This window comes from Colobus angolensis, unplaced genomic scaffold, assembly GCF_000951035.1.
Source record: "Colobus angolensis palliatus isolate OR3802 unplaced genomic scaffold, Cang.pa_1.0 Scaffold300, whole genome shotgun sequence".
NCBI lineage: Eukaryota > Metazoa > Chordata > Mammalia > Primates > Cercopithecidae > Colobus > Colobus angolensis.
In genome coordinates this window covers 2,415,404-2,437,700 of record NW_012116267.1, presented here as the reverse complement: position 1 = coordinate 2,437,700, position 22,297 = coordinate 2,415,404, and the positions used below count along the sequence as shown (strand labels likewise).

At 38.5% G+C, this 22,297-nt stretch overlaps 1 protein-coding gene across 1 annotated transcript in view; it reads left to right on the top strand.

The window, feature by feature from the left end:
* Positions 1 to 2,555: 2,555 nt before the first annotated feature.
* The window catches only part of MRPS6 (mitochondrial ribosomal protein S6), a 38,965-nt gene continuing 19,223 nt past the window's right edge, over positions 2,556 to 22,297 (top strand). The window contains exons 1-2 of the transcript XR_001002683.1: positions 2,556 to 2,633; positions 3,217 to 3,240. The gene's annotated coding sequence lies outside the window, so the exon portion shown is untranslated. The remainder of the gene's footprint in view (positions 2,634 to 3,216; positions 3,241 to 22,297) is intronic.

Sequence of the window (22,297 nt, the reverse complement as noted above, 5' to 3'; positions counted from 1 at the left end):
TCTTGGAAGGTAGAGAAAAATAAATGTCTTACCAAGTGTTAATGGTATCCCCAGTTCTTAGACTTTAGTCTTCTCAGGCAATTTTCGTCCCAAGATCTGATGAGAAGGGCATATTACATTGGTATGCAGGATGATCATTGCGTATTTTGTGGGACCTCTAATTTCCCTGGTAATCTTTAAGAATATTCTGTTCTGCCACCCCCAGAGAGTAAACACTTGAGCCAATTTCTTTTTCACCAGCTATTCTTTCCCGGGGGTAATTATGCTTTGTCTTTAGATAAGAGAAGCATCAAGCAATAGCAGCGGTGCTGTGTCCTTTGGCCTAAATTCAATAGATCTTATCTCCCAGGGCTTCCTTTTCACTTGGCTCAAAGGATCTATTGTCTTTGGCACAAAGAGGCTGGCCATGGTCATGTAGCCATAGCTTTTAGGGATGGTACCTCAAGAAATTAGCCTGGGACCTATCACTCTGCAACTTCACATTTTAAGAATAACTGAGTTGAGGGAGTTGTTATGCACTTCTGAGGCTAAGCAAGGGGTTCAGTCTTGTGAGGGCCAATTGAGTCTGTATTCGCAGTCCATGGCTTATTTTCTCTGTAGTGGGCATATGGAGCTTCCCCTCTGACTTTGAATATCATTTGGTGTAGCCTATGGGTTATTTTCATTCTTTACCACCAAATAAAGTGGCTTACTGGCTATTCAGTTATTTGTTACTCACCGGTCAGGTCTTCCCTGTTCCTGCTTGGCAGTGTTAAAGCTTACAGGGTTACCTTATGTTGATTCCCCTGGCTCATTTTCATCAGCGGCATGATGACTGGAAGGGGATCACATGGGTCGCTGGTGGTGACACCTCACTGTTTCCTAGGTTTGAGTAGAGAGATGTACACAACACCATTCCTGTTAAATTATGTGACTACAGAGACTTGCCAGGACAGAATTTTCCTAAGAAATCAGAAAAATGATTAAGTGAGATAAGTACCTGGGTGACACAGACATTAGCCCGTTAGTAAAAGACAACAAATATTAGCTTAAAATCTGCATATGTAGAATCATTTTCATTGGATTCTGGAGCTTGAAGCACCTTGGTTCTCAGCTACTTTAAACTCCTCCCCATATAAATTAGGGCACTAATAAATAAGATTCAGCTCGTTAAACCCTGATTTGATGTTTGAGCATTATAAAGTACAAAGTTTGTTAATACAGTAGAGATAATTTAGTGGAAAAATGCTTTGAGGCTTCAGTATTTGTAAGATTTTGCATTAGCCAGGTGCTAGGTTGTTGAAGGCATTTCAGTGTTGATAATAGCCTGAGCAGACTTCTTTACAAATGGGATATATTTCTATATGTGTATATGCCCACTTACCATTCAGAGAGACTGGTCTTTCTCTTTGTCTTCCTTCACATTGCTGTGTCAGTTGTACACCTAGTCTTTTCAGCACTTAGCAAATTCAAATTTTGATTTGTCAGCTTAGTTCACTTTAAGGCATATTCGCATGATGTGTGAAAGTGCCATTTTGCCCCAGGATTGAGGACTTTTAGATCCAAATAATGATTCATTAAATATAATTATGCTTTAGGTATACTGAATTTCTGTTAGCTTAAAATGTTAATTCTCGAGAATGATTTTCTCACACTTTGTGTTGGCTAATAATAAAAGCACTATTTTATTCTCAGAATTCCTTTTTCAAAAATTAGGGAGAGAGCAGTAGTGATCATTTATGTGAGCCCCTTTGAAATGATGGTGTCAGAGTGCAGAGAAACAATGGAGTTTGTTTTGATGCCAAAAAAAGGTTTTTTTCAGTAAAAGTAAAAATTTGGAATTAGTTGGCATACAGAGGAACCCTTTTGTACTGGAAGGTATGGGGCTGGACTGTGAAAAAGTAATCTTTCGATTGCTAGACTTGGTTAACTTAGGACTGCAAATCTTTTTCTTCTCTCAAGGTCACTTAAAATGGAATGTTTTTGTCAGACTGTCTTCTGTTGGAATACTTTAGCTGTTCAGCTACTTATAATGTTTTTATTTAAACTTCTCTCTCTCCGATGCTGAGAATAAGGCTTTAAATTATTGATTCACCTTTAAAGGAATGTTGTGAGAATTGATGTAATTTGTGTTTCTGTTTCCATCTAAACTTCTTTATAAAAAGAGGGATTAGCTTTTTTGTTTTGGGGTAAGCACCTAATTTATCTGGTAACCAACAACGCTAACCATTGGCATATAGTCTTTCATTCAGAAATAAACAAAAACTGGTGTATCCATATCATTGCTAATCTTGTACACTTTACTTTTTGGGCAGTACCATACATAATCTGAGGCTGTTGACTTAAACCAATAACCTTACTTTATGTGATGACTCTTAAATTTGGTTACCTGGGTTCACAGCCTGCTTGAAGAGAAAGGATGCTAGAGTAAAGTAAGCAGCTGAAGAGCAAGCAAATCAAGACAAAACACAGTGGTCTCAGATTCTTCGTCGTGTAGGAACAGTGGTTTTGCTCCGTACCACCGAAAAGCACGGTAACAGTTGTTGCCCATGATACTGAAGCTCTATGCCTCACTTCTAGGTTGTTTACGTTCAGAGCTCTGTCAGTAAGAGGAATACTTATTACAGTGAATTCGACAACGGCACAAGTTGGCAGTAGCTATCCCCAACCTAATTTATCTTAGTAAATTCACCCTGTTTCCTAGTGCTGCTGGATAAAAGAGTGTTTACTTTTTATTGCTCTTGGACAGAGTAGTCTAGATAAGTTTTCAATTTATCAACGTAGCCTAGACTTCTGTAAGTGGAATGTTCACTAGTAACTCATCTTTTTGTTGTTATAATTGGAAATAGAAACGAGGCTTATTGCTATTGTAGAAATCCCAAACTGGCAAAGGCCAGTATATGTGGTATTCCATAATATAACCAGCTTATGAAATTTACGTATTTGGATTAGTGCCTTCTGGTTACCAGTATTGACTCTGCTTGTTTGCACCTTTCCGTTCTTAACAGAAAATTTGTATTTGTTATTCCTTTTGTCATAACTAGTGAAGGAAGTAAAAAAAAAAATACACATGCATTATATTTACATACTTTACTTGCAGCCTTTATTCAGGTTCAGTGAAACCAGGTAGTTCTGTATTTGTGTTGCAGCCTAAATGTTGTTTCTTTTATATCCATAATTAAAAATTTAAAGTTACTTATGTTCTGTGATCTTAATTTTGTTGTTTTTCCATTGTAGGTTGATAGGTATATCTGAGAACAGGTACGTGACAACAGTTTATATTCCATGATAGAAAGCTAAAGTCCATAGAAAGCACAAAATCGTGTTCACACATTAGTGTATCCACACATAGAAAGCACAAGATTAATAGTATTCTCTGTATTCCATAAGTGCCAGTCATAAAGGCCACCAGGTATTTGTCTCAGAGTTGCTATGAGGACTACAGTATTGATAAGCCCAAGACAATGCAGTATCTAAACTGGTCCTAATGGTACGGGATCCAAAGGAATAATCTCAATAAGTTTGTACCACATTGATAGAGGGAGAGAATATAAATATCAAGAATACCAAAATTATATTTGGGGGTTACTAGCTAAAATGGGGTTTGAGGGCTTTTTACTGCAACCTGAAACTGGAGACACAGGATGGATGTCTAGGTTTTTGGTGGGTGAAACAGGTGACACATTTCTGCTTTAAGCTGTAGTGTCATTGGGGTTTTTTGTAAAAAAATCTTAAATCTTTTAAGAAATATTACCTCTTATCAACAGTGCCCCCCTAAACATGCAGAAAGTCATACTTTAACAGGGCAAATACTACTTGTTTTTGATTTTTTTGTGTATGTTTGTATGTGAGAGATGAAGTTACCTTTATTTTTTTCCTATAGTTGACTGTGCTTCATTTTAGTAAAGAATAATTTTATCTGAGTGTTCTGAGCATCAGACTAATTCTGAAGCAGATTTGCTAGAGGTGCTACTTTGCTTTTCACAGTGGGATGGAGAGGATTCTTTCACCTGTCCCATTAACCCTCTTCTAGTCTAGATGAGATGAAATCTGTTAGTGTGCAGAAGAAAACATATATTCTTCTACTTAGCATTGCCCTTTTCCACCTCCTCACTTCACCTCTGAGTAGCTTATCAAGAATGAATGAATGTCTTTGTCTTAAATTTTGCCCATGTGTTAAAAGATGTAATTCTCAGAATGGGAGAGAAATGACTACCTTTGTTCCTACTCTTTTATATAATTATCTCTTTAGGGAAAGACTTGGTCAACTCTAATATATCTATAAGGAAGACTATATCTGGTGTGGACTAATATGAGATGTTTTAGAAGAGTTAACCTGAACACTTTGAGGGAGAGATTATTCTTGCCAGCAAAAAGCTAGCCGGGTATGAGCCTACCACATTATTTTAGAACCTCAGGCCTGGGGGATGAGGGGAAGAAGAGTACCAGAAATGCAGGAAAAAGAAGTTTGAGTAACATCCTTGGCTTAGCAATATGTGATAATTTAAAGCTGTTACAACCTGTTAATCCTACATACTATGTGTTCTGTACCTTTACATGTTTTTAAATTTAAGATAGTTTGTTAGAAGTGTACAAAAGAATGCTTCTGGAGATTTCTTTGGCAGAAATGCCTTTCATTTATAATTTCATGGAGAACTGCTTTAATTAGCCTAGGTGAAAAGTAGTCCTAGCAGTGTAAATATGTATAATTAGAGTTTTCTAATTTCACTGTGAGATCTCTAACTTTTGAGTGGCAAACAGATCAAGTCTTTTGCTCATAGACTTTTCTGTGGGGTTATTAAAATGCAAAAGCTTTATTTTTTTTAAATAATGCCATACTCCGTTAGTGTCAGATGATGGTATGGAATTTGTTCCGTTGCTTTCCCCCACTGTTACTGCTTCAGTTTCTAGATTGCCAGCAGAGTTCAGAAGTAGAGCAGGGATTTACCCATTCTTTGCTTGGACATTCCATTTTCTTTTGTCCAGACCCATATTGGCAATCACGTATGAACTGTGTTACACTTCTCAGTGCTTTTTTTTTCTTTTTGATAAGATGGGTATCAAAAATAGTTGCTGTGCAAAAGTTAGTAGTCTTCTTCAAGAAGAAAACCAATTCTTTTTCTAATAATATCCTGTGAAATTGCTTCATTCATTCATTTATTTTTAAGCCAAATGTCAGCAGAGTGCTGCTGCTTTTATCTAGTAATTTTGATATGTAAGTATTAATGCATTTTTAAAAGATGTCTACATTGAAAAATGTTCTTCCCAGTGTCCTGCTTATGATGTTTTGTTCAGATTTTTTGTAAGAGACCAGTTAGTACACTGGGGGTGTGTATTGTGTACATGTGTCATTTTTGTTAGACATTGTAGACCAAATGTGATTATAAATGAAGTTGATGAACATTAATTTTGTTATTAGTGAGTTTTTTGAATTGTAAGTGGATTTCCAGTTTACCCTCTGTTGTTCACAGCTTTTTTAATTTTAAGGTTTGACTAATTGGATCCATCTCATTGTACAGTGTTTTAGTTGCAAACAGAAAGTAGAATTTGGTATAAAGCAGGTTATTTCTATATTGAAAGGAGTAGAGTTGAAATTGTAGATTTAAGATTGTTAAAATCATGACAGTTCTAACTTGTCTATTCTAACCTACTGTGTACAATCTGATTTTTTAAAATTGTAAACATGTATGATCTTGGTTTCATGTGTTTTTGAAAGTGTTATTGTTTAAAAAATGAAAAAAAAAATGAAGCATATCTGCTAAAGAGCTGTCAGTTTTCATTACTGACTCTGTAAAATACAGTGTTCCTTGTGTACTGTGTGTTATTTTGCCAGCTGCTGCATTAGCCTTCAGAAGTATTTGGAAACTTAAGATGAACTACATTTCTTGCAAAGTACATTCCTTTCTGTGGTATTTTGTCCTGTAACTGAAGTATAGTAATTATTTTATGGAAATGTTAGCAATTCTGTACCAACTTTGAATAAAATGAAAAATTTATATTTCTGTGACTAAGTATTTTCAGTATGAACACCTCCACGATGTAGTGTTCTGGGTCTCAGAGTTGAAAAAGAGTTTGTACCTCAGTTTCTTTTGCCCTTGGCCCATGAATGGTTTCCAGTGAGTTTCCCTCTACTCATTTTTGACATTTTAAATCTTTGTAAACACTGACTCACAGGTATTGACTGAGAATAGGATTATATGTAAAACATAGAGTAAATTAAAATATTCTTAATTTTTTCACTTCTAATTTTGAAATTTCAAGTTACAGGAAAGTTGTTAAGAATGGAATGAGGAATTTAGGAATTGACTTCATCCAGGCTCACCAGGGGTTAACATACTGCCTGCCACATTGGCTTTGCCATTCTTCTGAAGCGTAAATATTTTTTCTGAACCATTTGAGATACTATTTGCAGACATCGTGCCCCTTTACTCCCTGAGTACTTTGTGTGTATATTTCTTAAGAACAGTCACTCATAATTATCAAACTCTGGACAGAAACAGTGATTTTGAATCAAAAGACTATTCAAATATTCCTGGGTCCAGTAATATCTTTATAGCAGGTTTTTCCCCCCTTTCAGAAGCCAGTTCATTGCGTTTAGCTTTTATGTCTTTTGCCTCCTTTAATCTGGATCACTTATTGGCTTTTGTCTTTCACAGTACTGACTGTTTTTTTTGGTGGGGGTGGGGCAGAAAATGTGACTTGCTCTGTCGCCCAGGCTGGAATACAGTGGTGTGATCTTGGCTCACTGTAGCCTTTGTCTCTGAGAATTCTCGTGCCTCAGCCTCTTGAGTAGCTGGGATTACAGGCTCTCGCCACCACACCTGGCTCATTTTTGTAGTTTTAGTAGATATGTGGTTTTGCCATGTTGGCCAGGCTGGTCTTGAACTCCTGACCTCAGGTGATCCCACCCTCCTCGGCTTCCCAAAGTGCTGGAATTACAGGCGCGAGCCACCATGCGCAGCCTATATTGACATTTTTAAAGTAATACAGGCCAATCATTTTGTGACTGTCCCTTTTCAGTTTGGGTTTATCTGTTCCCTCTTGATTAGATTCACAATATGCATTTTTGGCAGAAATACAAAAGTGATGCTACACCCCTAAAGCTTCACATTAGGAGACATTGGATGTGTTGTCCCATTATTGTTGATAGTAACTTTGATACTTGGTTAAGGTGGTGTCCACCAGGTTTCTCCCATGTTACTATTTTTTCCCTTTGGTAATACGTAATTAGTGGGGGGATACTTAAAAACCATGTAAATAACCTATTTCTCATCAAACTTGAACCCCTAGTTTTAGCATTCATTTATCTAGGAATCCTGCCTAAGTTGTTACTATGATGGCTATTTTCTAGCCTTTTTTTGATGGGGAGGATACTGAACTCAAGAGCTTCCCCTTTTCCCGTTCATTTGTCAGTATGAACTCCTGGATGATTTTGTTCAGTGAGTTATTATTCATGATTATTTTGCTTAGATGTTTCCAGATTTAGCTGGTTTCTATATCTATAGTTTCTTTGTCCTTTGTGACGTTTCCATCAGTTCTTGAGTGCTTTGCATTTTCCAGCACAGTAAGATGTCCTGGGTGCACCGTGTCATTTCTTTGCCTCAGTCTGGGGATTGGGCATTTAGTAAGAGTAGCTCGGAGTTACTCACTGCTGTAGGGGTCTCATGACTTCTGGGCCCTTTCAGCGTACAGAACTAGGAAATACGCATAGAGTCACATGTCTTCTTTTTATAATTTTTTTATTCTTTATTTTTTTATTTTTATTTTTTTTTTTGAGATGGAGTCGGGCTCTGTCGCCCAGGCGGGAGTGCAGTGGCACAATCTCAGCTCGCTGCAAGCTCCGCCTCTCAGGTTCATGCCATTCTCCTGCCTCCGCCTCCCGAGTAACTGGGACTACAGGTGCCTCCCACCACACCCGGCTAATTTTTTGTATTTTTAGTAGAGACCGGGTGTTTCAGTCAACAGTGGATGACATATATGATGGTGGTCCTACAAAATAATGGAGCTGAAAAGTTTCTATAGCCTAGTGACCTTGTAACATACTATAACATGTTACTCCTGTTGGTGGTGGTGCTGGTGTAAACAAACTCTGCTGCCAGGGATATGAAAGTGGACAGTAATGTCTTAAGCTTTCACGTTCACTAACCACTCACTCACCCAAAGCAACTTCAGTCTTGCCAGCTCCATTCATGGTAAGTGCCCTTTATGGGTGTACCATTTTTTATCTTTTATACCATATTTTGACTGTACCTTTTCTGTGCTTAGATGCTCAAGTACTTACCGTTGTTGTGCAGTTGCCTACAGTATTCCCTGCAGTAACTGCGTGGATTTGTAGTGTAGGAACAGTAGGCTACACCACATAGCTTAGGTGTGTAGTAGGGCACACCATCTAGGTGTGTGGAAGTACACTTTATGATCGTACAAAACTGCCTAATGACACATTTCTCAGAGCATATTCCTGTCACTAGCTGCACATCTACAGATGCCTCCAGTTCTAAACCAACTCCAGTGGTTTCTTTTTAGCCTTCCCTCAGTGTTCGTATTTCTCTTCTCCAGCAGTGAGAAATCTGATGATACTGATGCAGCTCATTTTGTTGAATCCTGTAACACCTTAGAATTAATTTTTGCATGGATAGAGTCTTTATTCTACCTCATACTTGTTTACAAGTTTGGCTGAATGTAGAATTCTACCTTCAGAAATTTGAAATCATAAGACTATAGGAATTTTCTAGCCTCTAGCCTCTGTGCTCTGAAGTTTCAGTTAGGTGCCTTGACAGAAGTTTTTCTTGGACAGTACTGGCCCTGGCTGGCTTCTTTCAGAACGGCAACTCCGCTTGGGGACTGTGATTCTCCCTGCTTTCTTCTGCTTAGAGCCCCTTTTGTTTAGCTCTTGGACCTCCTGGACTGGTACACTTGCTTTTATGCCTTTGCTCTTAAATCTGTTTTTGCTCTTTCCAGGGCAGTTTCTAAACTTTATCTTCCAACCCTTCTGTTGAAAAAGAATAAACTTTCTGTCAAGTTTTTTAATTTTAAGAGCTCTTTTGTTCCCCAAATCTTTTTTTGTAGTCTCTTATTCTTGTCTTATATCTTGTATCTTCTCATCTCTGAAGGTACTGTCATCTTCCGTTCCCGCATTATTTACTTCAAGATAGTTTTTTCTGTGTTAATCTTCCTTGTAAAAGGCTTTTCTCCGATATATGCTGATCTGCTTATTTTTATTGTTGTTGTTATTTTTTTTTGAGACGGAGTCTCATTCTGTCGCCCAAGCTGCAGTGCAGTGGCCGGATCTCAGCTCACTGCAAGCTCCGCCTCCCGGGTTCACGCCATTCTCCTGCCTCAGCCTCCCGAGTAGCTGGGACTACAGGCGCCCGATCTGCTTATTTTTAATAGGGTGGAGCATGCTGACATCATGCTTGGGCCTGCAACGGCCTGGCCGTGTGTTGGGTTAAGTCCTGTGATATCTTTAGAATAAGTCAGGCTTTCCACAGAATGTTTTGGGTTTTAAACTGAAGGGTAAAAGGCCTTTTGCCATGATTGTGAGAGCCAAGTGGGGAAAGAACACAGGGGCCCCAGCATTCACAGTGTGCATTTTTTCCTTAATCTCTTCTTGGTATGGTACTACCATTTAGAGCTGTGCCTGTGCCCTCCAATGCAGAGCCCTCTTCTATCTGCCATAGAGTATAAACCTTCAAATATGTGTCTCAGGATCCAAGTAGTCCTTAAACTTTCAACCAATTGTATTTATTTTAGTGTCACTTCACCCCCACTTCCTAGAGGTGCCCGGTGTTGGTTTGGTTGATTCTTAGTTTTTCCCATTGTTGATTTTCTACTTCTTCTTCCTTTCTTTCAAAATATTATTGCTGCTGTTTCTTCTTATATTCCTGTAAGGTTGTACCTAAAAAAAAAAAAAAAAAAAAAAATCCTGCACAATAGGTGCATCAAAACATCACATTGTTTACTTTGAATATATATCATTTTTATTTGACAATCATACCTCCATAAAGCTGAAAAAAATCTCCTTACAGTAGTTCTAGTAGGTTTTCAGGTGGGAGCATAATTAGGTGCTTGTGTTGAATCCTCTGTCTTGCCTGGAAATTCTGGTACTCACTCTTTAACCTTTCGAAGGTTGAAATTGCAGAGCCTATTGCCCATTTCTGCCTTTCCCTGAGATAACATGTTGACTACCAGAAGCACTGTTGGAGTTTTAAGATTCTGCTTATTTCTAAGTGCAAAATGATGAAAATTGTTCACATTTCAAAGGGCCTTAAAAGCTGTGTAGTTGGCTGGGCACAGTGGCTCCTGCCTGCAATCTCAGCACTTTTGGGAGGCTGAGGCTGGTGGATCACTTGAGCCCAGGAGTTCGAGACCAGCTTGGGCAACATAGCAAAACCCCATATCTACAAAATACACAAAAGTTAGCCACATGTGCTGATGCACACTTGTAGTCCCAGCTGCTCAAGAGGCTGGCTACTGAAGAGGCCGAGGCGGAAGGATTGCTTGAGCCTGGGAGGTTGAGGCTACAATGAGCTACTGTTGTGCCACTGTACTCTAGCCTGGGCAACAGCGTGAGATCCTGTCTCATTAAAAAAAAAAAAAAAGACTGTATAGGTGATTCTTTTATACAATGTGTGAATACCACCCATCAAAGCTATTTTATTGCTTTAACATACTCTATAAAATGACACGTGTACATTGTAGTAAACACAGTTTATTTGTGGTAGTTCTGTAAATTTACCTCGAACACTGCATGAGTGAATTTGGAATCATTGGCCCTTGTGTTAGATTCCTTCCAGTGTATGGTTGTGTCATTTTTGTCAATACATTTTTGTCAATTAATACATGACCTTGATTTATGTGTGTTTCTGTTTAAAGATGCCATAGTTACTAATTGTCAATAACATTGATAACAATGATAACTTTGTGCTCAAGACCCATAGCGCTAGAACTCATGCCTGTATGAAGCTTATCTAGCACAAATTTTTTCCCTAAGGCACATCACATCCTTAAGCTTAGGAACACTAGACAGCCGTTCAGCACTACACTTGGGAGCCATTTTAAAAAACAAAATGACCCCCAGAAAGCACACATGCAGAAAACATGGTACTAAATAGACGGCAAAAGAACACTTGTTTATGATATGTGAGCTGAAACGAGGGCAGAACATTGTGTTTTTCTACCTCAGCTGGGAATGTGTGCAATAAGCGACTGCAATTTTCCACCACACTCTGCACGTGTGCATATCTACAGATGACTGCAGTATTGCTGGGAGTATTGATTTGGGGGCTACAAATAAATTCTATCAAGTAGGCAAATTGGCATATATGGATTCCATGAGTAATGAGAATCACTTGTAATTGTGAAGCAAATACCTATGTCACCACCACCCATACGAAATAGAACATAACCAGCACCACCACCCCCTTCCCGCCAAGGAGCCTCATTCCACTTTCAGAAACTTCTAAACTTTAAGGGATTTTCTGATTGACCTTAAATCTGTCTCTGGTTTTTATTCCCAAGTTCTGCCTCTGAAGTGTTGTCCCCTCCCCTACTTTTATTTGAAGAGAAATGTTGAAGATAAGTGTGCTCCGAAGTCTCAAAATCAGACAGCATGTTCTTCTCTCTGGGTGTACAGCCCAGGGTGTAGATTTCAAACCCTTCACCATCTTGCTCTTTTGTTTTTTCTTCTGGATAATTTCGAGGCAGTTGAGGTTCCTTTTCATATGTGGCCTCCATGCTTCAGTAATTGAGGAGAGACACTGCTAATAATGCAACAAAATGAGAGCCACCATTCCCTAGGGCTTGCCCCCTTTCCAAGTCTAATTTGGAATCTCACTGGCACACCCTAAGGCAGGCCCCCTGTAAAGTCCTGTTGTCTCTTGCTGACTCCATTTCCAATTTTCCATGGCTTTTCAGAGTTGAGGTTTTTTTGTTGCTGTATTGTTCCCCATGTGCTTCAGGAGTTGAACACCCATTGGGTTTTGTATTTTAATCCCAAGAATTTTTAGAAGTTTGGATGTACTGTTAAGTGTTTCTGCCTGTGCCTTAGCCTTTGTTTCTGTCTTCTGTCTTATTATTTCTAGTTCTTTTACACTGCATCTCTCCTTTTGACTAGTGGCATGTGCATTAACTTCATTATGCATCTCTGTCTTTCAAAAAATATTCTGTTTTCCTCTTTGCAGTGAAGATCTTTTAAATTTTATGACTCAATATAATCCTTTCTTCCTTTCTAGTTGTATTAAGTACAGTTAGCAACTTTTATTTCTCAATTCTCCATTTATTCTTTGACTTACGTAGTCATCAAACATTTATTGAACATGTATTGTAAGCCAGGTTCTTTGGACCTCCAGCATCTAATAACCATCAGTAAGAAGCAACCTTGAAGAGGTTTAAGCATGGGGACAGACTCCTAAATAATTACACTTGCAAGATGTATGTGGAATGAGAGAGATATCTACATTACAGAAGAAAGGCACATTTATAGAAAGTAACTGGATCTTTTTGAAAAAACAGTTTCATTGAGATAAACGTCGTATATCTTACAATTCACCCATTTGAAGTGTACAATCCAGTGGTTTTTAGTTTGTTCAGAGTTGTGCAACCATCACCACAGTCAGTTTTAGAACATTCATAATCATTAGTCGTCACTCCCCAATTCTCCCTCCCCACACCTCTTCCCACTATCCCCTGGCCCAGACAATTACTTATCTACTTTCTGTCTCTATTTGTCTATTCTGGACACTTTAAAAAATATTCCTCCATCTGTGATTATGTATCATTTGACTGGCAGCTCCCAGTACCCCCTCCCCATAACCACCTAAGCCTCTCTGGTAACCACCATTCTACTCTCTACTTCTATGAGACCAACTTTTTTAAATGTCATGAGTGAGATTGTACAGTATTTGTCTTTTTTTGCCTGTCTTATTTCATTTAGCATAATTCAGAGAAACACAAAACCACATTGAGGCTGGGCGTGGTGGCTCATGCCTATAATCCCAGCACTTTGGGAGGCTGAGGTGGGTGGATCGCTTGACGTCAGGAGTTCGAGACCAGGCTGGCCAGCATGGTGAAACCCCGTATCTAGCAAAAGCAAAAACAAACCACATTGAGATATCACCTCATACGCGTCAGGATGGCTATTATGAAAAAGACAAAATACAAATGTTGACGAGGATATGGAGAAAAGGAACTGTTGCACAGCATTGTTGGAAATAAATTAGTGCAAGCCATTGTTATAAACAGTATGGAGATTTCTCAAAATATTAAAAATAGAATGATCGTATGATCCAGCAGTCTTACTACTGGATAAACAGAATAAAATCGGCGTCAAAGAGGTATCTGTATTCCTGTGTTCGTGCAACACTATTCACAATAGCTGAGATGTGGATCAACCTAAGTGTCCATCAGTGGATGAATGGGTAAAGAAAGTACGGTATACATACACAATAGAATACTCTTCAGCCATAAAAAAGGAAATCCTGTGCAACAACATGGATGAGCCTGGAGGACATTATGTGAAGTGAAATAAGCCAGACACAGAAAGACAACACATGATCTCCCTCATATGTGGCATCTGAAGAAGTAGCTGATGCATGTTTTTATTCCTATAATTCCTTTGTGTTTGTGCCCTTTCTCTTCCCTGCTCTGCAGAGTAGAGCAGTTCATTAGGCGCCTTCCTCCCACCACTTGAGTTTGAGCAACACTGCAGTTGGCCTAGTTTATGGACATGCTTTTGTTCTGTTTAGCAAATTATGCAAATCTGACTTTCTTGTCAAAGTCCATGTTTGTCATTCTATGAATGTATGATTTATTACATTACTCTTAACCCAGTCCACCAGGTGATATTTTTGCTAAACTTTACATGGGTATGTAGAAGATTCATTTTCTTACAAACCTTTTGTCTCTACCATCTAAATCTTTGGTTGACTGCTCCCTCCCCTGGTTTTCTTGTCATACTAGTGCTGTCTCCCTTCTACCCTGCGAAGAGGTTGAAATATAAGGTGAAGGCAGGGAACTGAATTGTGCATGAAGGTGCGCAATCAACAAGGCAGGTGGCTCAGTAATGCCTACCTGATTCCTGCTCCCACTATCCATTTCACAAGCTTAGGCATTTCCTTTCCTTTACTTGCTGTCATAGTAACCAGGACTCCTGCCAATCTTCCCGTTTATCTTTTATCTGTGAGTGCATCTGAAGGGGGATGGGGAGTATAGAAATGGAAGCCTCTCAGCAAGAGGATCATGGACTTTAAAATGTCCTCAGAATAGCAAGTAGAGTACCTTCATTTTGGCTTGTTTCTAGCTGATGCAGTAGTATTTACCACAAATACTGGGGTTGTCATTTCTCCATTTCACATTCAGACAAGAGTTCAATATTGTTGGTGAGAAAGAGTGAAACTTCTATGTTCCTTAAATTAGTGCTGGAGAAGATCGTTGCTTTAAAATCTTTTACAAACTGCAATTCAGCCAGAGTCATTCATCTTTGGGAGGATGAGAAGCCAGCTAGCTTCCTACTGGAGTGTGGTTCTCACTTTTGTTTGCACCTGGGGAGCTTTAAAAAAAAATCTTAGTGTCCAGGATTTTTGAATCCATAAGCCAATTGAATTGAAATATCTGAGGGTAAGATGCAGGCATCTTTATTTTTAAAGCTCCCAGGTGATTTCCAGTGCTGAGGAATTCCTTGGTGATTTCTCCTCTTATCCTTTGACTTATCCAAAATCATGAAAGGAATGATTGATTATATGCAAGTGAGCCCCCAAATTTGTCCTTAAATGAATAACATTTGAATGATACTCTTTCATTTGAAACCTCGGAGATCAGTTGATTAAGGAACAAAGGTACATTATCATTGAACTACAGAGATTAATGTTAACCCAGGCACGTGACTAATACATAGCTAGTAAGTTCACACAAGGTTGGATCTCATATAAATATGTCTTCCCTCTTGCCCAGTGCGTTCGTTTTTTAAAATGTATTCGCTCATAGCCTTTTGATTCCGATGCTGATATTGATGACTTAGCATGCACTTGGTGCAGGCGCCCCTTGGATGGGTAAGTGTAGTTTATGACTTAAGGGCATTTTGCCTACCTTGCAGCTCAAGTTGCTTTACTGCTCAGCCATCTGCTTTTTACCTTTGCAAATTCAGCCATGCATTATCTCACTGAGAAGGTAACGATGCCTCTGCCTTGTTCTTGGGTCCTTCGTTTTGGCCCAGGATTAATCTGTGCTGAACTCAGATCAGTTACTGGACCAGTCATTGGCTTCTTGCTCTTGTTTTCTTTTTAACCTCCATTCTTCCCTGAGTTCTTTTTGTTTTCATCATGTAGCCCAAAGAATACTTCTTAATGTTGGATTTCCCAGGTCTCAAGAGCCTTATTCCTGGCCACATGGCCATAGAATGGGCAGGCTCCTGTTTCCACATCCCTTGGCTTCTTCATTGGCCACTGTGGTGTCAGGGCCAGACTTGGTCTTGTCCTGTCACGTCTTTTTGGTGTGCTCTGATTCTGGGACCAGTACTTCTGGATCCCAGTTTTTCCTCTCATTCCCCAAGAGACAGAGTAACCAGTTGTAATAATTAATGATGCTGGAAGTACCAGCTTGCAAGGCTCTTTCAGTAACCTCTGGAAGCCATCTGTTTATACCTCTCTGATTATTACTGTATTATTAAAAGCCTGGATGGACATGGAGTCAGTGAATGAGTTTTCAGTGTTCAAGTGTAGATTTGGGACTTGAAGACAGGATTTACAAATTATGGCATCCGTGGCAAGAGAGTGGTTGGGATAGACTTAGGAGAAGAAATTCTTTTAAGGAAAAATTGAATTTGTTTCAAAAGAAGTTTGTCTCTGAAACGCCTTTTAGTTGCTCATCATAAAAGAAATCAGAGTGAAAAAAAAAAAAAAAAAAGGAATACTCCACTTGTTTTACTATCTAGGGAAGACTAATACCTTGCATAGTCATCTATACTCTTTGTAAAAAAAAAAAAAAAAAAGGAATACTCCACTTGTTTTACTATCTAGGGAAGACTAATACCTTGCATAGTCATCTATACTTTTTCCATGTTTGTCTACATAGTCCTTTTTTCTTTTGGAAAATATATGGATGTACTCTCCATGCTGATTTTATTTTATTAAAATGTTTTTATGCCAGTATGTGAGGATCATTCCCCACCCTAACCCCGAAAGGGTTTCATTCTGTTACCCAGGATAGAGTGTGGTGCCACAGTCATGGCTCACTGCAGCCTCATTTTCCCTGGTCTCAAGCAATCCTCCTATCTTAGCTTCCTGAGTAGCTGGGACTACAGGTGTGTCCCACCATGCCCAGCTAATTTTTTTTTTTTTTTTTTGTATTTCGTGGAGATAGGATTTAACCATATTGCTCAGGCTGGTCTCGAACCCCTGGGCTCAAGCGATCTGCCCGCTGCAGCCTCCCAATCCATGTTTTTTTTTTTAATTTCTATAGGTGTTTTTGGAAACATGGTGTTTGGTTACATTAATAAGTTCTTTAGTGGTGATTTCTGAGATCTTGGTGGATTTTTTAAATGGTTGTATAGTACTTATTCAATCAGTGGAAATCATTTATTGAACCAGTCTCCTATTGGACAATTAGATTTCCATTCATTCACTATCCTAATAACTTTATGAAGAGCATTTTTCATAGCTAAGTCTGGTGCATGGGTATGGTAGTTTTCTCAAATTCCTAGAATGCCTGGTCTGTCGCGCAGACCCTGGCCTATGGATGAAATGAGTACTCAGACACAGGTATGCAGTGTAAGAGCAGCTAGTTGACTGCCTGGCTTTAGTGGCCAGAGCAGCCCCAAGAAGCTGGAGCTGCTTGGTTTTGTTCAGTGCCCGCACAAGGCTGAAAACCTAGCGCAAACACAGCCTGTAGGTAATTAACACTTGTTGCTCTCCTTTCAGAGAATGTCATGTGGGCGACGATCAAAGGTCAGTTCCCGGTCAACATAAATAAGCCTGTTTAAGATAAAATTCCCCTACACTGCGTTGTACCTACTCCTTGGCCTCTGCCTCAGGGTTATAGAACTGCTGCCTTCAGCTGTTCTCCCCTTGGGCTCTGCAGAACCTTCCAACCTTTCAGAAGGTTTGGGTCCTTTCCCTATAGTTTTTCCCACCACTCTGACTGATCCCCCACACTAGAAGTCGCTGTGGGGTTAAAGGTATACACATTTTAAGTTAATATACATTGCCAAATTGCCTTCCAGAAAGTTTACATTTTTTACCAGCAGTGTAGGTGAGTGTTTGAAGAAACTGAAATCTCACTGTTCTAGGCAAAATAGTGCCATAGGTGGAAGAAAACAATGGCTTCTACCTATACTAAATTTAGTACCCATGTTGATTCTATCCCAAATATAAATTTTGTCAGAATTTTCTCCCTTTCTTTCTTTTGTCTGCTGTTAGTTCAGACCCACTCTGAGAGCACCCAAAGTAGCCCTCTTTCCCCTCCTGACAGGGTTTCCATTTTTCAGGGTCTGGCTGAAAACTACTTTCTTTAACCAACTGGTTAGTAGTAGTAATTCCTTCTTCTGAGTTCTTGTGGCATCATTGCTTTTCACATCAGTATTGCCTGTGTTTCAGTCTGCCTTTTATGAGTAACTTACAAGTATATGTCTTCTTATCTGTATCACAGACCTTTTAGGGACAGAGACTTAGTGTTCCATTTCCCTGCAGCTACCCTTTTGGAGATGGGCTTCCCAGCGAGCAGCTTGGACATACTTGTCTTGAGGAAGACACTTTGAGAGGAATGTTTCCAGATAAATGTTAAGTTGAACCAAAATGGCAGTTTCCTGAGTTTCACCCTACATTTCTGATACCCACAGAATTTGGTCTGCCCGTAAGAGATCATTCACTTTGCCCTTTCACTTCACATGCAGGTGTCAGGATGTATGTATCTCCTCTGTACACCTGACTTGTGCCATTTAAGTTATTTTAAAATGACTTCACCATAAAGATGCTTGATGTTTTCCTACATGTAACTGTTTCTCAGAAAGATGATTATATAAATACCATATTCATGAGTGCTTTTTAGTTAATATATACTTAAGCAATTCTTAAAATTCTATACTATAGCCTAACAATTACATGACCACTTGAAAAGCATGACCGATTAATCTGCAGTATTTTTTTTTCAACATTATTTTTTAAATTTTAAAATTTGGAGTATTTTTGTTTTTGCAGAGCACACAGCATTGATTTATTAAAAGAGTTTTTCTCTGCATTGTACTTTGTTATTATTACACTTTATGTACAGTTAGACCTTTGAACAGTGTAGGGGTGTGCATAGTTGAAAATCTGTGTGTAAACTTTTGACTCCCCAGAAACTTTACCAGTAGCCTACTGTTGACCTGGAAGCCTTACCAATGTTATTTTGTATGTTATGTGTATTATATACTGTGTTTCAATAAAGTAAGCTAGAGAAAAAGGAAGTTTTTTTCCCAAAATGTTGTGACTCTTCAAAAATTTTTCTAATATATTTATTGAATAAAATTTGCTTGTAAGTCTTGTAAGTGGACCTACACAGTTTCAACCTGTATTGCTCCAGGGTCACTGTACAGTAGAACAACTAGTACATTAGCATAAATCTAGTCAGCAGCATTAACTTTTACTAGTAGTACATGTATTCTTCATCACTGTGCAATTGCAGTTTTCAAAACTGGCTTCACTGCAGAATGTCCTTCAGACTGCTAGAGTAGTATTTAGTCTTGGTAGGGGCTTTAAGAAGTTGTTGAATTCACCCTCCCACCCATGCAGATGTTAATCTGACAGCCATCCTGTATCTATTTGTGAACTTCAAGTGATGGGAAGGTCACTACTTCATAAGGCAGCCCACTTGATTTTCATGCAGCCATATATTTTTGGAAATGTGTTCTTGTTTACAAAATACAGCTTGGTTTCTCTATTTTTTACCCTTTGATTCTAGTCCACTCCTGGGATCCAATCAAAATAAAACAAATCTACCTTTTGCATAATAGCCCTGCAGATATTTGAAGTTAGCTGTTGGGTTTTTCTGTAAGTCGTCTTTTGTAGGCTAACCATTAGTTTTAGTAATTAATATAAAAAATTAGCTTTAATTTTTTCTGGGATTAATTACCTTTTTTTTTAAGTATTATACTATTTAGTTAAATTTTGGGATAGTACTTTATCTTACCTAATCAGCAAATAATTATAATAATATAATTTTAACATTTATATTTGTATGTGTACTGGAATTTGATATTTGAAATGTATAAAATATTTAATGTTTAATTTCACTTCTAGATGAATTGTGGGTATTTTTGAAATACAGTATTGGTGTGAACAGCATTTTGGTACTGCGTGAAGTAAATGGGAAGACATTAGTATTATAATTTTGCCTCAGTGTTACAGTTACCACCTTGGCAGTGAGCTTTGTTAAATATGAAAAGTGGCTTCAAGTTATATTAGAGATAGAAGAAAACTTAGAGTTCCTTGAGGAAAGATAGGAGTAAGTAAGCAAGAGACCCTCTTAAGGAGGTACAGTTGGCACAGCTATTTCTAGCACCTGTTCCATGATGTGTGGACCATTTTAGACTTTGGAAATACAGTCATGTACAAGATAGACAAAGGTCCTTGCTCTTCTGTAGCTTACATTCTAGTTGGTGAAAGAATATTTTTAGATTGCTGTAGCGCTGTTAGAAGTAAAAATGAATGACATCAGGAGAACTGGGGGATGGGAGTGCATTTCAGGTGATGAAGATATCAGAATGGGGGGGCATAGACTTTCATCAAACTTTGTATGCCTGCAGCAGATGTTGAGAATTGCAATATGAATGTCGTTTATTCATGTGAAACTTGTAGCAACAGGAAAATTGAGAACTACTAATTTAGCAGATGAGGAAACTGAGGTACAAGTTTAAAATTGATAAAATTTAATAACTCATTCACTAACGAGTTATACAAACTAATGAGTTTGTATAACTAATGAGTCATAGTCCTAGTTTTCCTAGTTCCCATTCCCATTCATTCATACTTTTCTGTATTTTTTTTTCAAATGAATGTTTTCAGCCCTCAGTCTGTGCCTTGCCAAAAGTGTATTTCGTTGATGCATTGGTAGGTTGAAGCAAAGAGTTGAAGGAGTTGCTTTCAGGTGGGTGAGAGAAGCCCCTCAGAAGCCTGCACAACTTCTCTTAGAGTAGTTGGAATTGAGTGGTTCAGAGACCTTATAAATGAGAATTATGGCAGCAAGATCATTTGCTTCCTGTAAACTATATGCTTTTATAAGTTGAACATTGTGCTGGATTGAGCAGAACTTTTTCCCCTCTAAGCGTAAGAATTTTATTTTAATACATCTGTAGGTTTCACTAAATGAGGAACATTCAAGTTGGCAACCTGAGTTGATAAAGACATTAGGAGCTTGGCGGATGGAATAGTGGATTAATGGAATCAGTTCCGAACCCTGCAGTGAGTTGAACAGCCAAACTGATGGTGTTTGTTAGATGGTACCCGATGCGTCTACCTGATGACACATCCCGTGAGGAATACACGCTTTATACGTCAGTCAGTGGCCTAGGCTCATGGTTTTATTTGTGGTGCATTTTAGGGTGAGTGGATTAAGGCCCTGCCAGCTTCCCTCAGCCCATCACAATGTAGAACAGGGATTGGCCAGATAGTAAATAGTTTAGGCTCTGGGGCCATATGGTCTCTTGTAATTACAGATCTATCTTTAGCACAGAAGTAGCCATAGACAGTATGCAGATGTATGAATTGTCTGTGTTCCAGTCCAACTTTATTTGCAAATACAGGTAGCAAGCCAGATTTGGCCCAAGAGCCCTGGTTTGCCAACCCTGCTTTATTGTGAGGTAAGGTCTATGGGGTGTTATTTTTACTCCTCCTTCTACCTGTCTTTTTAGACTTCTGGGTGTTTTGAAATTAAAGTGAGATGAATGTGGCCATTCCGGTAGTCTGCAGTTTGACCTTGACATACCAAAGGCAAACCAATTTTTTTAATTTTTATTTTCCTGTTGTGTTCTTGTTAGGTAGCCTTTCCCCTTTTTGAGACAGATGTAAGAAGAAAATGTTTTTACTTTATGAGCTCTTACTTCAGAAGAGGGTAATGAGTTTTATACTGTAAACACTTCAGTTGGAACTTAAAAAGATATTGAGATATATTCCTTTTTAATCAGGCAAAACTGGAATTAAAATTTATTTGGGTAGCTAATCAGAAAACTAATCAATCAAAGGTTTTTTTCCTTTTTTTTTTTTTTCAGTGCAGGTAACAAAGCCGAGACCCCGCTCTTTATTTGGATAGACTATTCCTTTACTTTATCATAAGTTAATTGATACAATGCCAGGTCAAGAAACAGCATTTTCAGTGAAATGAAATACTGTGCTGCTGTTAATAATGAGTCCTCTGCAGATGTATGGCGATGTCTTTGTGAACCATAATGAAAAGTGAGAAGAATGTAGTCTTCATATGATTAGAACTGTCTAGGAATGTGTTTGATACAATCGTAAGGGTAAATTGCCTTAGACCTTTTACCTAGTGTTAATGGGAAGAGATTTTGACCTCAATTTTTATTGTCTTCAGGAAATTTCTGTTTTAAGGTTGGTTAAATATATAAACAATGATTCAGTAGGAATTTTTAAAATCCCTAATGGACTTCAATATGAAAAGAAAGTAAAGAATGTTTTTTTCTAAGCCTTAAGCCAATACTTAGCACATTTCATACCATTTTAGCAGCACTTGTTAGAAAGAACATTTTAAAAATATAGTGGATTTTGTTTGGTTGCCAGAATGCACACTTAAACTTGTTCTGCAATTTTCTCTTCATTTAATCCCCAAATGAACCTCTGGAAGGTAGCCTTTTCTTAAGGCTGCACTTTAAAATCTCCTGCACTTTAAAATCTCCCTGCTTGCACCTCTTCACATAAGTCTTTGAGGAGACGTGCACCTTGTCTTTGCCAAGGTGCGCCTCTGGCTTCCTCCCCAAGGGTTTCCACAGCTTTCCTTATCCTCGAAGCAGGCATTTCCACTTACTAGCTGCCCTGTCAGCATCTCTCTAGAGATCCAGTCCCAAATCTGTAAACCTTGGCTTTGTGTGTGTGTGTGTGTGTGTGTGTGTGTGTAGATAAAATACGTAACAATAAGACACTAGACCATACAGTAGTTATCCAGTAAATCATAGCTGTCATTGTTGTTATTTTAGAAACCCTACATTTTATCCTCTTGCGTGGTCCACTCCTTTTTGAGTACCAAATTGCCCATGTGTTTTCTCCTAAAACATGTTGCTCTTGTCCCTGGAGCCCTGGCGTTTTCTCCTCCTCACCACTGTTCTCACACCTCTACTATGGGA